This window comes from Rhipicephalus microplus, chromosome 8 (genome assembly GCF_043290135.1).
Source record: "Rhipicephalus microplus isolate Deutch F79 chromosome 8, USDA_Rmic, whole genome shotgun sequence".
Taxonomy (NCBI): domain Eukaryota; kingdom Metazoa; phylum Arthropoda; class Arachnida; order Ixodida; family Ixodidae; genus Rhipicephalus; species Rhipicephalus microplus.
Genome location: NC_134707.1, coordinates 92,169,904 through 92,187,043, shown reverse-complemented (window position 1 = coordinate 92,187,043; position 17,140 = coordinate 92,169,904).

Here is a 17,140-nt window from a genome sequence, read left to right as displayed (position 1 = left end):
CAAGGCCCTCAGGAACCTGGAAGACGAGTCCATCAATTTCCTTAATGATTAGATCAATTGCATATGGATAGGCGGTTCTGTCCCAGACTCTTGGAAAATGGCATTGCTTGTCTTGATTCCCAAGCCGGGGCGACCTTCAGGTTTAGGCAATCTAAGGCCCATATCGCTAACGTCCTGTATCGGCAAGGTGGCGGAGCACGTCATTTAAAACCGTGTCTCTAAGTACATCGAAAAGAAAGGTCTTTTTCCTTACAACATGGTTTGGTTTCGTCCGTCTTTGTCCGCAAAGTACACAATGAAGTTGCTTAAACATCACATCATGTGAACACGAGAGACGTAAGAGGCATCCTGGTTCTTGTCTTGGAAAAAGCGTTTGACAACATATCCCACGCGCACATCTTAAACTCCCTTTTGGAGCTTGGACTAGGCGAAGCCTTCCACAGATACGTCAGCTCCTTTCTCGAAACCAGGAAGGCCACGCACAATATCGGAGACCTCAAGTCCTCTCCCATAGCACTGGGCCCTAAAGGCACGCTGCAAGGAGTGGTGATATCTCCGCTTCTCTTTAACATCGCTATATGCAAGTTGTCCACACTGCTATCTAATATGAAGGGCATCAGCCATACGCTTTACGCTCATGATAGTACCATCTGGTGTCCCGGAGGTAGCGAAGGGGAAGTCGAGACTGCCCTCCAGAAAGCCATCGATCACACGGAACTCTTCCTTGCTGGCACAGGGCTGAGGTGCTCCTCGAGTAAATCGGAGCTGATTTTATACAGGCCCAGTAGAAAATGAGCCAGGCTAAAAAACTGGAAGCCTTTATCAGAGGTAGACATTGTACTTCACATCAAAAGTGGCGCACCCATTCCGAGAGTGGACGCTATTAGAGGGCTGGGCACGATTATTGAGTCGCAAGGGTACAATGGACAAACCATCGCTAAGATTTCAACCAAGTCCGAGAACATGATCAAGTTTATTAATAGGGTTTAGAACAGAAAGGGGGGGGGGCACTCAGAGAGGACAATCTACTGAAGCTCTTTCATGCATTCCTCATGAGTCCAATAACATACGTTGCTGGAATTCACTCTTGGTATGGATTCGAAAAGAAGAAGTTGGAAACTCTGATCAGAAAAAGTTTAAAGAGGGTGTGGGGCATCCCCGTGCGAACAAGCACTGAACGGCTTATGCAACTCATAACACCCTAGATCAGATAATGCAGTTCATAATACTCTAGATGAGATAATTGAAGCCCAAGAGACTGCACAGCTAATGCGCCTGTCGTCTACGCCGGCTGTTAGAAAGATTCTGTCCGTCCTAGGCCTCTGTCCGACGCTCGTAGAGGATCACCGTCTTCAACTACCGGATATACGGCGTACTGCCATCCAGGTCTCTCCGTTTTCGCGAAAGGTCCATCCTCAGTTCAACGTAGGAAGGCGCGGGGCTAGGGCCATCACACTTCTGAAGAACATCAGGAACGATCATCATTCAGTGTGTTTTCGCGATACCGCTCAGTACTATCGCTCAGCTAGGTTTTCTGTTATTTCCGTCAGTCATATGTGTTGTATCAGGATTTCTGCGTCAGTTAGCGACACAACTCCCTGAAGAGCCATACAGTTGGCTGTATTCCTTGCCCTTTTGGATGACAGTAGATCTAAAATCTTCACCGACTCAAGGTCAGCGGTCAAAGCTTTCACTTCTGGTTCCGTATGTGATGAAGTATTTAAACTACTTTAAAATAGGACACTTTCTTCAGATACCACTACCTGGTTTCCTGTACATCTCGAACCCCTACCGGACTCTCAATTAAACCTGAATGACACTGTTCACTCCCTGGTGCGCGCACAAACCGTCCGTGATGGGGAGGACGTAGGTCCGCACGTTGGCAGTGAGATGATCAGGGACGCTTTGCTTACATTCCCTGAAGTGGCCAAATAATACCAGTTGAGTAGACAGTCATTTATTTGCTCCTCCGCATCACAAGTTGTGTAGACCTCAGGCCATCACGTTTAGAACGCTCAAGACCTGGTCCTATCCAAGCCTATTTTTCCTGAGCATAATCTCCTCAGAGGCTTTTGACTCTACTTGTCCTGATTGTGATGAGGTTAGTGACTTAGCACATATGCTCTGGCAGTGCCCCTCATTACGGCGCCCAAGTCAGCTCACAGAAAAAGATTGGAACTCCGCCTTACAAAGTTCAGAGTTGCTACCACAACTACGGGCTGTCGAGGGAGCCCACAGTGCGGTGGTGAGGCTAGGACTCCCCGTTCCTACGTGGGAGCGGCCTGCGACGTTGCTCTAAAGCAGCGTTTCTCAAAACCCAATAAAATTCTTTGTCCGTCCGTCCGTCCGTCCGTCTGTCTGTCTGTCTGTCTGTCTGTCTGTCTCTCTGTCTGTCTGTCTGTGTACCCCTACATCAACGTAAAACCATAAATAATCCTCATGGAAGTGACCATTTTCCGGAAGCTTTGAGTACACTAACATTATATGAATGTTCTTGACAGGTACCCGAATGGCTCTCCGAGAAAGGCGATAGGGAACAGTTCAGCAAATATACCTTCCTAACGTGGACTGATTTGTAGCGTCAAGCATAGCAGCTGCTGTAGACTAGTTCACAGCTTTTTTATTTGACGCTGCCACCAAATGTTTTCCACAAACAAGTGGACTACCTGGCAAACCACTTGTCCCTTGGTGGAATAAGGAGTGTCGAAAAGCGTTTAAAAACAAAGCGAAGTGTAAAGATTGCTTCAAAAAACATCGATGGTTAAGAATCTCACAAGTTGTAAGACATAAAGCCCCAAGCCAGGAGGACGTGCAGCCAGGCCAGAAGAGAAAGTTGGCAAAACATTTTTGTCAGGCATCGCTTCTTATATACAGTAGGGTAGGGGCTCGTACAGGTTGAGAAGAGTGGTCATATTCACTCCCTCTGGTGGGCACACAAGGCGACATGAAAGACACGAGGAAGACTAGGCAAGTGACCTAGGAGCACACATTAAGCAAGTTTCCAGCTCGTCACACTACACTCAAGGTTTCCAACAGTACAAGACAAGAGTCGAGAAGCAGGAACTAGATACTAAATTATTATGTAGATATTACGAAACATACAACCAACCTTTTTCCTTAGCTCAACTAGAAACAGCTCTGAACTGCTGCAGCAATTCCGCCCCTGGATATGACTGTGTGGTCTATGAAATCCTAAATACTTATCATCTCACGAGGCGCAAAAAATCTTACTTTCTCTCTGAAATGTCACCTGGTTTTCCGGCGACATCCCTCTCACTTGTGATGAGGTCATTGTCATTCCCATTGTGACACAGGGAACGGATCTATCCTGCGTTACGAGAGACAGACCCATTGCACTGAAAACCTGACTATTTAAACTTTCCGAAAAGATTATATATCGCCGATTTCAACACTTCCCTGAAACTAACAGCCTACTTGACCCGTACCAGTGTTCGTTGCGAGAAGGTAGAATCACCCTTGTTGATCTGGTACGCATCGATCCACAGATCCAAGAAGCTTTCGTCCACAATTAATTGTTCTTCTCGGTGTACCTTGATATGGAAAAGTGGTTCGATATACCACATGGCGCTTTGCCATTCCGCGAGAGCGCTCACACTCAGGTATCCGAGGTAACATGCTGAAAAAATCAAAATGTATTTGTACAATCGCGATTTCTATGTTCGTTTTCGGAATGCCATGTCTCGAACATTTATTCAGGAGACTAGAGGGCCGCAAGGTAGTGTCTCAAGTTGCAAACTTTGCATAAGGAAAATGAATAGCTTACATTGCTGCATTCCACGCGATATGTTCCAATGCACATACTGTTGCACGTCGTGGCGACCGCAGTCTGCGGGTAGCGGGGCCGGTCGCCGTCGCTCCGTCGAGCCAAGGACTAGGGGAGAGCTTTGAGCAAACTTAACAGATTTATTTACATCTTTACAGTCAGTTATCGAGATGAAGACAGAAGAGAAGAGAGTTGGGCGAGGCGCTGCACGCCCTTTTTGTTGACTCCCGTTCCCTAGGTCCCTAGGTTGGGGATCACTACACAAAACAATGCGGACCAATGGTGATGTGGAAGTTCCTCTCAGTGAAGTACCGCCCGTCATGTATGTTCATAGAGGCGCAACACTGGCTTGCACATACACGCACACACCCTTGCCACTAGTCACAGCGCTGCCGTAGAACAGGGAGGGGGAGAGCGGAAGACGCACGGGCGCCTCGACCCCTTTGGTGCCGGCCTCGCTCTGCGTTCCCACGGGAAGATTTTAGCGCGCCCTTTCGAGGGGTGCCAGGTTCTTGGAATCCTCTGGGGAGAGCCCTTTGACCAGCGCCGTCGTTGTCTGCTGGTTAACGGGCTAACGATGCGGGGCCCAGGCGGGAGATAGAGCGGCGGCTCCATAACCCTCTTTGGCAACATTCCACACAGTTGGCACCACTGTCAATCAGTGGGCGCCGTCTCGTGTAGTCGGCCCCTGTTGCTTCCTCCTTCCCGCCGTGGCGAGACTATCCTTTTGGCACTAATCCGGCGTGGCGAATGACCCGCTGGGTCAAGGCATAGCTTGATCGCTACAGTACGTCGACGACGTGCCGTTAGGTTATGAATCAATATAAATTAATAATCATTTTTGAATCACTATCACCTGATTTGAAGTGAAGCAAGGACTGCACTCCTCTGCTTTATAGTTTTTTTTCTTTTCAGATGGTGAATATCATCAGGAACACGCGCCACCACCAGTATATGACGTCACCACTCACCCCTTTAAAACTTACAAGCTAAGGATGACACGGTGCCTTTGAAAAAAAATAGGTCCTTCGATCGAAACGTCGGCCAGCCAGTCTGAGGCACTTCCACTGCTCACCCAGATTATGCCACTACGTTGTTTGCGTCTGTCGGCTCCCATCTAGATTTTTGACTACAAAAAGCAGTAATTGACACGACCTCCGTCATTGTGGTAAAAGCTCTGCAAACTCTAAAAACCCTGTCCTCACCTCACCTTATTCCGTTTTAGGGGTTAAGCTCCTTATGGCATGGCTCTGTCCTTCCCTTGTATGTATTGATTGATTTGTGGGGTTTAACGTCCCAAAACCACCATATGATTATGAGAGACGCCGTAGTGGAGGACTCCGGAAATTTTGACCACCTGGGGTTCTTTAACGTGCACCCTTCCCTTGTATGTATGTATGTATGTATGTATGTATGTATGTATGTATGTATGTATGTATGTATGTATGTATGTATGTATGTATGTATGTATGTATGTATGTATGTATGTATGTATGTATGTATGTATGTATGTATGTACATACGTACGTACGTAGCCACCCACCCGTGGCACATACCCGCTCTAGAGCTGGTATGTGCAACAGGGGTTGCAAGATGGAAAATGGCGGTGGAGTGTTCACTAAATTGACGCACGGACGAATGCACGGATAGACGGATGGACATACAGGCTAGCAGTTGGATGTATGGATGGATGGATGTGCGTACGTCCGGGTGGATGGACATACGAATGGACGGACTCCCTGACGGATGCATGAACAGACGGACGGACGCAAGGATTTACGCACGGATGGTAACGCGGACGGACAGAAGCAAGAACAAAAGGACGGATGGAAGCACGAACGGGCTGATAGACACTTCGCTTCACTCATCATCATTCACTCCGTGGATATGCTGTGATTTTTTGTATATGCTACACGCTCAAACTGTCCTAGTGTGCCTGGTGCCAGGGCATTATGAGTCCCAAGGCAACGTGATGATGCACCAGATCGCTGCATCCGTTCACGAAAGCACTGTCACTGAACTCATATATATCCTGGCCCTTGATTTTAAAACATCTCTCGAACCAAAGTTCAGGAATTGCGGACAGAGCAAGTGGGATTGACACACAAAAACAAATTACACGTTAATAAGCCCCACATTGGTAATTCGCCGCCACATTGAAATTACGTCTCACGGAGGTAACACCATGTTCATGGTAAGACACATACACGACACAGTCGTACCATTTGTCTGGTGGCGATAAACCGCCGTGTGACAGATGTGGTGAAGTACCAACAGTGCTTGACATTTTACACTAGTGTGAACAATTAGGCAATCTAAGACGACAACACTTTCCTTTACCCTACCGACAGCAGATAACACTTCACTCTGCGATATTGCGTGGTAGGGGACAACTTTTCACTGATAAATCCGTGTTGGCTTTTTAAAGAGATCTCCGCACCTTACAAGTTATATACCCAGGCATCCCGTTGCGCAACCTGTCAAGAGAGGTTGCTGCTGCAGTGGCTACACTGAAAAGCATCTGCCTCACGACCATTGGACACAAGTTGGACACAAGGACACTGATGAGGCACTTGAGCCCTTGTCGAACATATGCACAGTACTTTATCATCATATCTTTTTGCCACCCATTTTCACCATGCATTTATCGTCACTGTCATGATTTTATTACCTCTGTGTTTCACCCGCCTTAGCGAAAGCAATTTTAAGGCCATTGTACAGCCACCACACAGAATCATTGTTCACATCTCTTGTCCTACGACCTGGCACTCTTCGGCCATCAAATGATCCTTGCGCCACAAAACACCATATATAATCATCATTACCCTGGAGAAGACATTCAAAGAAAAACAAAATAAAGATATTTATTCTCTTTTTCTCAACGCCGCCTTCAATGTAAGCCTTAGCGCCCACTTCCTTGCATGTATATATACACACGGTTCTCTTTAGCAGAAGATGGTGTAATTTTTTATTACATCGAGATAGTACGTTCGCGATAAAGTTGCTGCCCCGCCGCAGTGGTCTAGTGGCTAGGGTGCAGGACTAGTGACCCGCAGGTCGCGGAATCAAATCCCAGCTGCGGCGTCTGCATTTTCGATCGAGACGAAAATGGTGTAGGCCCGTGGGCTCATATTTGGGGGCACGCTAAAGAGCCCCAGGTGGTCGAAATTTCCGGAGCACTCCACTACGGCGCCTCTCATTATCATATGATGGTTTTGGGACGTAAACTTCACTAATAAATTGATCAATCAGTGATGAAGTTGCGTGTGCAGTCTATCGCATGTGCTGTGGACATTACGAACTGCCGAGAGAAGTATTCTCGACATTTCACATGCATATAACCAAGCTTTCACCTTCGCTGAGCTACGAACATCCATGAACTCCTGCAATAATTCCGCCCCTGGTTGTGACCGTGTGGGGTATGTAATGTTAAAAAACCTACCACTCGAAACACAAAAAGCGTTACTATGCTTGTACCTATCTGGCTATTTGGCACTATCCCTACTTCCTGGAAAGAGGCTATTGTTATTCACAGTTTTAAAAAGAGCAAGGACCCTTTTTCAGTCTAGAGTTATAGGCCTATTGCACATACAAGCTGCCTGTGCAAACTTTTCGAAAAAATGATAAACTGCTGTCTTGTTCATTTCCTTAAAACAAACAATTTGCTCGACAAATTCCAGTGCGGGTTTTGTGAGGGAAGATCCACCACCGACCACCTTGTTTGTATCGAGACACAGATCACAGACTATTTCGTCCACAAGCAATACTTTCTTTCTTTGTTCGTCGATATCGAAAATGCATATTGTACAACATGGCTCTTTAGAGTAATTAGAGACCTGTCCCACCTTGGGGTGCGTGGCAGAATGTTTACCATATGCGAAAGTTGTTTGTCAAATTGGACATACCGTGTTCGAGTGGGCAGCGTTCTTTCCGCAACATTTCTCCAAGAAACAGGCGTGTTTCAAGATGGTGTACTTAGTTGGACACTTTTTATTATCAAAATGAATTCTTTGCACTGTTCATTCCTCGTAATATGCTTTACTGCACATATGTCGATGACGTCCAGCTTGGTTTCAAGACTTGTAATCTGGCCATGAGTGCGCGGCAGGCTCAGCTTGGTTAGAACAAGATCTTCAATTGGGGCAGAAAAAAACAGGTTCAGACTGAATGCAAAAACAAAAAATAACGTGTGTTTTGTTCCAAAAAAAAAAATAGAGGCAGTCATTCCGAACCTCTTATTCAACTGATATTCACAGAGTGGACATGGCGGTGATGCCATGATATGGTCTTCCAACCCGATCATGTTTTTTTTACTGGTTTTGCTTGGATTGCTGTTTGTCCCAGCGTGGCTATCACCGATGAACAACGCCCCTTCATCGCAAGCTATGTTCTTGGTCACCGATCAAGAGAAGCCGATGCCCGTGGTCTTTCATCGGCTAAAGATCATTCCCGGAGGAGCAAAAATGACATTATCGAATCCACCAGGGGCGCTACCGGATGCACCTGTCAACGGGACTATAAAACGGCTCTTCAGCGCAGCACCTGACAGTGGACATGGCGGCGATGCCACGATACATTCTTCAAACCCGATCATGTTTTTCGCACAGGTGAGCAAACGATATGGATAGTGTTACCGTAGCAATAACGTTTGCTTATCCTTGCTGCCATGCCCATGGTCAATGTGCGAGATGCTTATTAACGTGACTAATTCTCTTCGATACCTGTTGGTTATTAGTGGCGACGTAGAAACTAATCCAGGGCCTACAGAGAGCGATTGGTCAAAGCAACTAAAGGCAATCTCGGACGACATAAAGAAAATCAAGAAAAATCCGTCACAAATCAGAAACTGTCTGCAATTGATAAGAAACTTGAAAAAAATAGCGGATTGGAAAAACAGGTTTCTGATTGCGTAAAGCGAATAGTGGAACTAGAAAACAACATCAAATGCATGAAAAGAAAAATCAAAGAACTGGAGATCAGAAGTCGGAGGTCTAACCTGATTGTGTACGGAGTTGAGGAACAACAAAACGAGCCCTTCAAGAGCTTCATAACCTGGTATCAAAGAAATATTTGAAGATACCTTGGACGTAAAGACTGCAGGCAATAAAAGTATTCATTGTCCTGGTAGAACTGAAGAAGGCGATCCGAAAAACAGGCCAATAATTCTCAAGTTGCCCGACTATCGCGACAAAGTTAAAATACTCCAGTCTTGTTCCAAACTCAAAGGGAGCGGTTATTCAATAAGCGAGGATTACTCGATTGGCGTGCGTGAAACTAGAAAAAAACTGTGGAAAGTCACGAAAGAAAACGCGATAGATTGAAAGGGTAAGGCTTATATGTGACAGAGTTCAGATAAACGGTCGTCTTTTTACTTGGGATGAAGACAGTAAAAATACCGTAGAAGTATATAAAAAACAAAGAGCATTTACCAACGGCACAGTATTCTCGACGACAACGCCCATAACCCTTCTAAATGTTAACGCGCGAAGTCTTGCGAACAAGGCAGAACAATTTGAAGCTGTCTTATTGGCCCAAAAACCTAATATTGTTACTGTCAGTGAAACGTGGCTACGTTAAAAAATACATCACCGTGAAATTGTGCCACCGAGCTACACAAGTGTCCGCAAAGATAGAGTAACTAGAGGCGGTGGAGTAGCAATCGTTTTACGGCAGGCAATCGCTTACACAGTCATGCCAGAGGTGAACAGTGAAGAAGCGGTTTGGTGTAAGCTTCTCCTGAACGACGGCTACGTGTTTGTTGGCGCCGTTTACAGGCCCCCGAATGCTGATGCGACGTACCTAAACCCTCTTCTGGATTATATGAATTTGAATACGCTCGCTGGCAGGATGATCATGGCGAATGACTTCAACGTACCTGACGTAAATTGGTCCTCATTAAGTCCAGGCCCCCTGTCGAATAATATAGTCATCCAATTCTTATTTGCTTTCAGTCTAACTCAGCTTGTTGTTGAAAATACACGAATGCAAGGACAGTCGTACTCAGAGTTAGACCTTGCATTTGCAAGTGATTACTTTTCCACCGATAGCGTAAGTGGGGACACAATTAATGGCATATCGGATCATAAAACAGTTCTGTACACTTTGCCATCAGCAACCCCAATATGGCAATCTGGCCCAGTATAATATGTGCCCTCCTCCGATCAACCTAACGACGCGGCAATAATGAACTACCTATCTCACGAGTATCCCGAGTTTTTTTAGCTATGAGCAGATCAAAACGCGAGCATAGATGAAGTGTGGGCACAGTTTAAGCATCATATCAAGCATTGTATTTATAACTTGATGCCCAAACGAAAATCTTAAGAGCAAAATCAAGCGTGCAAGGAAGGCAAAAACAAAAACGCTTGGAAACGCTAGCTCATAAATAGCAACGCTAACATCAACATCAAAACAAACGATACGAGACGTAAAACGGCATTTTATGGACACACCCTAGAAAAGTTTATCAAAAGCGCACCCGATGAATTCTGGCGTTACACAAGCGTAAAACGGTCGACATTATCCGTGTTTACAGCTGAAGAAGGCAAGATAAAAGCGAATAATTTCAATTTGAACTTTTACTGTGTTTTTAGCACTGATAACCTCCGAAATATTGCACCGGGTTCCCGTCACGTTGACCACAGCAGATCACTTCCGTCGTTGAATATAACAGCACCTGGCAACCCGTGTGCTCAGATTTGGGTGCACGTTGAAGAACCCCAGGTGGTCCAAATTTCCGTAGCCCTCCACTACGGCATCTCTCATAATCACATGGTGGTTTTGGGACGTTAAACCCCATATATAAATCAACAGCACCTGGCATTTTTTCATTGCTATTTGACCTTGATGAAAAGAAAAGTAGTGGCCCAGAAGAAATACGAAACACCTTCCTTAAACGCTATGCTGAAGCCATTAGCAAGTACCTTCATCTGATATTTACAAAGTCAATTAGCGATTGCCGTCTTCCGGCGGAGTGGAAAACAACGAAAGTTGTGCCAGTGCACAAATCTGGTGATACTTCCATTCCATCGAACTACCGGCCAATTTCTTTAACTTGCACTAGTTGCGAAATTCTCGAGCATGTTATTTTAAAGTTAATAACCAAGTATGTAGAAGAATACAACCTCATCTCTCTTTCTCAGCATGGTTTCAGAAGTGGGCTCTCTACTGTCACTCAGCTCGCAGAGGCTATACTAGATTTCGGGCTGGCAATAAACGAACAATCGCAAATTATGTAATTTCTTTAGATTTCTCTAAGGCCTTAGACCGTGTGCCCCACTATAAACACATCACTAAACTCATATAAAAACTAGGCGATGGTCCAATAGTTGAATGGATTAGTGATTACCTTTCAGACCGCTACCAGTTTGTGCACTCTAGTGAACAGAATTTTGACACTGTTAAAGTCCTTTCGGGCGTTCCAAAGGGATCTGTTCTCGCTCCCCTTTTGTTCCTGTTATTCATCATCAGTAAAGGTTAAATTTAGAATCAGAAAAGGTTAAAATTAGACTTTTTGCAGATGACTGCATGATTTACAGTGAAATGAAACACATTGACGATCAGGTTGCCCTTAACAGATCCCTAAACAACGTAGCCCAGTGGTGCCGAGATTGGCAGACGGTTATTATTTCTGAAAAACCGATCGGGATGAACGTAAGCAGAAAAAAAGCAAACTATTATTTCCATACTCGCTTAATGATATCACCCTTCGCACTGCAACCCAGTATTATATTTAGGGCTTCTAATATCATCTGACCTCAAATGGACTGCGCATGTACAACAAATGACGAAAAAAGCAATGAAGAAGTTGTTTTTTTCTAAAACGGACCCTACTCTACGTTACCACAGATACGAAGCGCTTATCCTTCATTACCTATATAAGACCTATGCTAGAACATGCGAATATAGTGTGGTTTCCTTCAACCAATACTGACATAGCTTTGCTCAAGAGCGTGCAGCGCAAGGCGGTAGGATTTATCTTTAACTGCTATAAGCGAACGCATTCCCCTTCCGAGCTTCTGTTCCGAGCAGATCTACCCACGCTCTGCGATAGAGCAAAAATACATCGGTTGAAGTTCTTTTACCAATTGTTGAACGGCCACTTTAAAGCTAATGCCTCCGCCTTCACTACTAGAAAAGCAAAAAGGAAAGTGCGCCAAAAACACGACCTGATCTTCGAACAATATTTCTGCGGCAACAATACCTTCAGGTTTTCATTTTTCCCTCGCGTAATAAGAGAGTGGAATGCGCTTTATTCAGCTACTGCAGCACAGCCAACACTTCACAAATGTTTAGAAAGACTTGAAAATCTCATGTCGGTGCCTCCAAGTTCTACATGCTAACCTAATTGCATACGGGTGACAGCATCCACAATTTAACAATTCATTTTCTATTCTATTCTTCTTTCAAAACTATTCTTCCTTCAAAGAGCTCTAAAACATTCTAATTCCACGGTGCGTACTCTAGCGTACAGAACTATCATTCGCCCAGTGTTAGAATATGGAGTGATTTTTTGGGACCTCTTCACTAAAGCTAACATAACTAAATTGGAAAACGTGCAGAAGAAGGCAGTCCGCTTTATATTTAATAGCTTTGGACGCACCCCTATAACTGAACTCCTACATCGTGCCAATGAGCCTTCAGGTACCGAAAGAAATCGTTGAATACGACTACAATTTCTTTACCAAATAATTAAAGGGCATTATAAGCTTGATGTTTCCAACATCGTTTCATTTTCTTCTGGGTACGCCACCCGCCAAAGGCATCAACTTACAATAACCCCTTTCCGGTCCCGAAATAACTGCTTCAAATATTCCTTTTTTCCTCGTACAGTAACTCAGTGGAATGAATTAACTAATAACCAAGTGATGGAGCCGTCCTTAGAGTTGTTTGCAGCAAATTTGACCTGATTGTTTACATCATGCTGTTCTATTTTTTTGTTTGTTTGTTTGGTTTATGCAATCTTGAGTGCCAACAATGTGAAAATTATATCTGCAACCACTCTGCTAAAATCTCTGTAATAGGGATTGCAGTATGAATAAATAAATAAATACATAATTTTATTTTTTTTTATCATTTGCTTGTAGGCAATGTATTGCTATTCCTGTATGATGTATGCATTAGTTATTACCGTGATTGCGACGCTTGCACGTCATGTTGTCATTAGTCTTGTGTTTGTTTCTTATGTACTCTTCTTGTATTGCCGCTGCATTGCCTTGCTTGTGAAAAGTTTGTATGTTTTCCGCTCCTGTAATAACCCTCAAGGAAGGTTGACAGTATTTTGTAAATAAAAAAACTGCATGGCCAACGTCTTGCAGTTATTATTTAATATAAAATTTTAGTCCTAACACCGGGCATTAAGCTAACGTATTTAAAAATCAAGTGCACAAAAGTCATGAATGTTCTAAAGGTGTTTTCACGAACTACATAGGAAAGTGACAAGAAGTGTGTGATGAGGTCCCAAAGCCTTATGCGTACACGCCTAGACGATGGGGCAATAATGTATCAGTCTGCGACGCCTACTGCTCTTAAATTGCTTGATCCTGTTCATCATCTAGGCATCCACCTCTCTACGGATGCTTTTCGCCACAAGGAATAGAATGAACGGTCACTCCATCTACACGAATGTTACATGCCTTTTAAATATTATCTTAAGGTGAATGAACACAGACGAGGAACACCATTCACTATGTACAATTATTGGCATGTCAAGTTCTCATGTATTTTAAAACCAGCCTCTTATCAGACAGCCCTACTCACTCCATGTGAGGGGCCTAGCGAAGGAAACTCTTGTGCCACTTGTACGTCGTCTGATGGCTCCCGAAGTATGCCTCTGATCATGGCAGTGGCAGGTGATAGATTGCGACGTGTCTTTGTTAGAGCTTAAGAATCACGTGCAAATCTCATATATTCGGACATACTTCCTGAAACTACTACGCATGTCCTGAGTTCTTTACAGGTGTTCAAACTCCACCACTTCTGCGTCGTACGCAGCCATCGGCCCATCCTTTTCGGAAGCTGATGTACTGCACTCTGATATAAGCATTTTAACTAGCGAAGCTTATTCAATACTTACGGCCGGTAAACACATTAAAAACACATTACAACACAGAAAACTACAAAAGGTTATATTATTAGCAGAATCCCTAAGCATTGTGAAAGCTCTGAAAACTCTTGAAAAGCACTAAAACCCCATCCTCGTCTCACTTTACTCACTTTAATGCATAATATACTCATTCAAACAGCGTGTTGTAGTCTTCTTGGTGCTAGGGCACCACGTGATACAAGGCAACGTTTTGGTGGACAATCTAGCTGGATATGCCTACGAAGCCGCTACCAATACATCGATACCGATTCTGTTCTTGATTTGAGCACTTTTCTAAAATGAAAGCTCAGGGGTTATTGGCAGAGCACATGGGATACACTCAGAGGTAACCAATGGCATGTAATCAAGCCGCAACTTGGTCATTGGCCACCAGTATTAAAATCCCGCCACACAAAAGTAATACTTACAAGGGAAAGAGCAAGACATACACACGCAAGACATTCATTTATTTCGTAGGGTGGCAATCCACCTTTGTGCGAGAGATGTGGAGAAGCACTCACCGTACTTCACATTCTAATCCTGCGTAAAGAATCAGACACGCTCAGACGACAACACTTTTCATTACCCAACAGACAACAGGTACCACTTCACCCTGCAGTGTTTAAGTGTTTGTCGGTAGGGAACCACTTTTCACATATAAATAGTTGTTCGCTTTTTTGAGAGATGTCCATACCTTTCACGTAATATACCCGGGCATTCTGTCGAACAACCCCTCCAGAGAGGTTTCCACTGCGACGGCTACACTGAACAAAGCACCTGCTTCACCGCCTTTCGACGCAATGGTGAGAACGGTCGAGGCACTTGTGCTAGTGCCATATATGCTCCCCATGGTTTTCTTTATCACGAACTTTCATCATCCATTGACACTAGACACATTTGACGACATGACCATGTTTTCACTACCTCCAAGTTTTTACCCACTTTATCGCAAGGAATTTTAAGGCCCTTATACAGCTGCTTATCACCATCATTGTCCACATTTTTACTCCCATGAACTGGTGCTCTTTGCCCATGAAATGGCCCTTGGGCCACAAAACACAAAACATCATCATCATCATCACCATCATCATCAACGCTTCACATGAAATTAACACAAGACTGCAGGCTTTCCGCCCACAACTGGAGGCTGACCGGCCACAACGGGAGGTTAGGGCATTGCGTAGCTGCGAGGTAAACGCACTTGCATCTTCTTTCACCTCATCCCACCAAGACGCAATCTCACTTATCCTCCCTACCTCAAATGCGAAGCAATTCTTAGCGAACTTCAGCGAGTTTGAATCTATCTATCTATCTATCTCTCTATCTATCTATCTATCTATCTATCTATCTATCTATCTATCTATCTATCTATCTATCTATCTATCTATCTTGCTACCTACCTATCTGTTTTGCTATCTATCTATCTATCCATATATCTATCTATCTATCTATCTATCTATTCATCTATCTATCCATCTATCTATCTATCTATCGAGCCGCCTACAACTTCTAGCTCTCCTGGGCGTTTAGATAATGAAAACTATACCAAAACTGGTATGACATAACATAACTCTATAACAAACAGAAGTGATTAGTCATAGCACTGAAATTATGACATGTGTGCCATGATTGTTAGGTTTTATATGTCATGGTCTTGCTGCTCCTGCGGTGGTTTCGTTCACATGACATATCACAAAACTTGTATGGTAGGACATGACTACATGGTGAACATGAGTGACAGAATCTAATATGAAGGGCATATTATGCAAGTCATGTAAAAACATGACTACATTCCATGCTCATGATGCGCTCGCGGTCATTTTGCTAGCTTTATATACAGAAAATTTGGTATTCGTGATGTGGATAGATATGAAGTATGTGGCTGGTTCAACCGTGATAATCTACTATGCGTGTAATGTAAAAACATGACTGCGTGCCATGGTCAAGTTGCGCTCACGGCCATTTCGCTCGTCTTACATACACCAAATTTGGCATAACGTGACGTGAACGGCCGACGGAGGTAAATGACACGCACAAACATGATAGTTATGACATGCGTGTGATGGAAAGCCTCACTACAAGCTACGTTCATAGTGCGCTCGTAGCCATGTCGCTAGCTTTACATATACCAAATATAATGACACGTGACGTGAGGGGTTGACGATGGTATATGACTGGTGCAAACTTGATAACCATGACGTGCGCGTAATGCAAGAACATGACTACAGACTCTCGTCATGATGCGCTTACAGCCGTTTCATTAGCTTCACATAAACCAAATTTAGTATCAGGTGACGCCATTAGACGTAGAAGATAAATGACACGTTTAAACATGATAATCATGGCATGTATTTTACGTAAAAAACGCCAGACCTGCGCGGAAGGCGCAGCACAGTCACAGCGAAAGCTGGAAGAGCGGCTTTTCAGAGCCTTTTCTAAACATTAAATGGGTATCTGCTGGAAGCACACTTGCTCGATACCCACTACGGCATGAATAATGAACACTTTTGAGCAATAGGGCGGCATTCGCTATGCTATTTTTCGTCATTCGTCTGATAAGTGCAGTATCTACAAAACACTTGCAAAACATTATGTGGCAATTGTTCATGCAGTGGCTGACGACGATGAGGGTTCGGTGCTCAGCCCGTTACTATTTTTAATCTATATTAATGATTTACAGATTACATCACCAGTATGTTGCCGTTTATTTGCAGACGACTGCGTTGCATACATGCACATTCAGTCAGTGAAAGATCAACAAATACTACTCAACCTCTTAGCAGCTGTTAGCAACTGGTGCTCAAAAGGCAGATGCGCCTAAACGTTTTCAAGTGTGTTCAGATGAGTGTTACACGCAAGAAAGAGCCGCTGGTTTGCACCTATAGCATCAATAATGTTCCCTTAGCTTCAGTAGACCAATTTAAATGCTTGGGTTTGCATATCAGTTCTACGCTAAGCTGGAGTGGTCATGTGCAATTCATTGTTTCCAAGGCTCTGAGAAAACTTTACATGCTAAGAAATCGCATGATGCATTGCACTCCTTAAACTAAGCTTGTGGCCTACACGACTTTAGTTAGACCGCTATTAGAATATGCGGGCGCAGTTTGGGACCCGCACACCAAATGTGACATCGATTGCATTGATCGCGTTCAGAAAAAAGCGCTGAGATTCATCTTCAACTCTTACGGCAGGCACGTGTCCATTACTAACCTTAGATATTTAAGCGAACTTCCAACGCTAGAATCACGCAGGAAACTGCATCGACTGCAAAT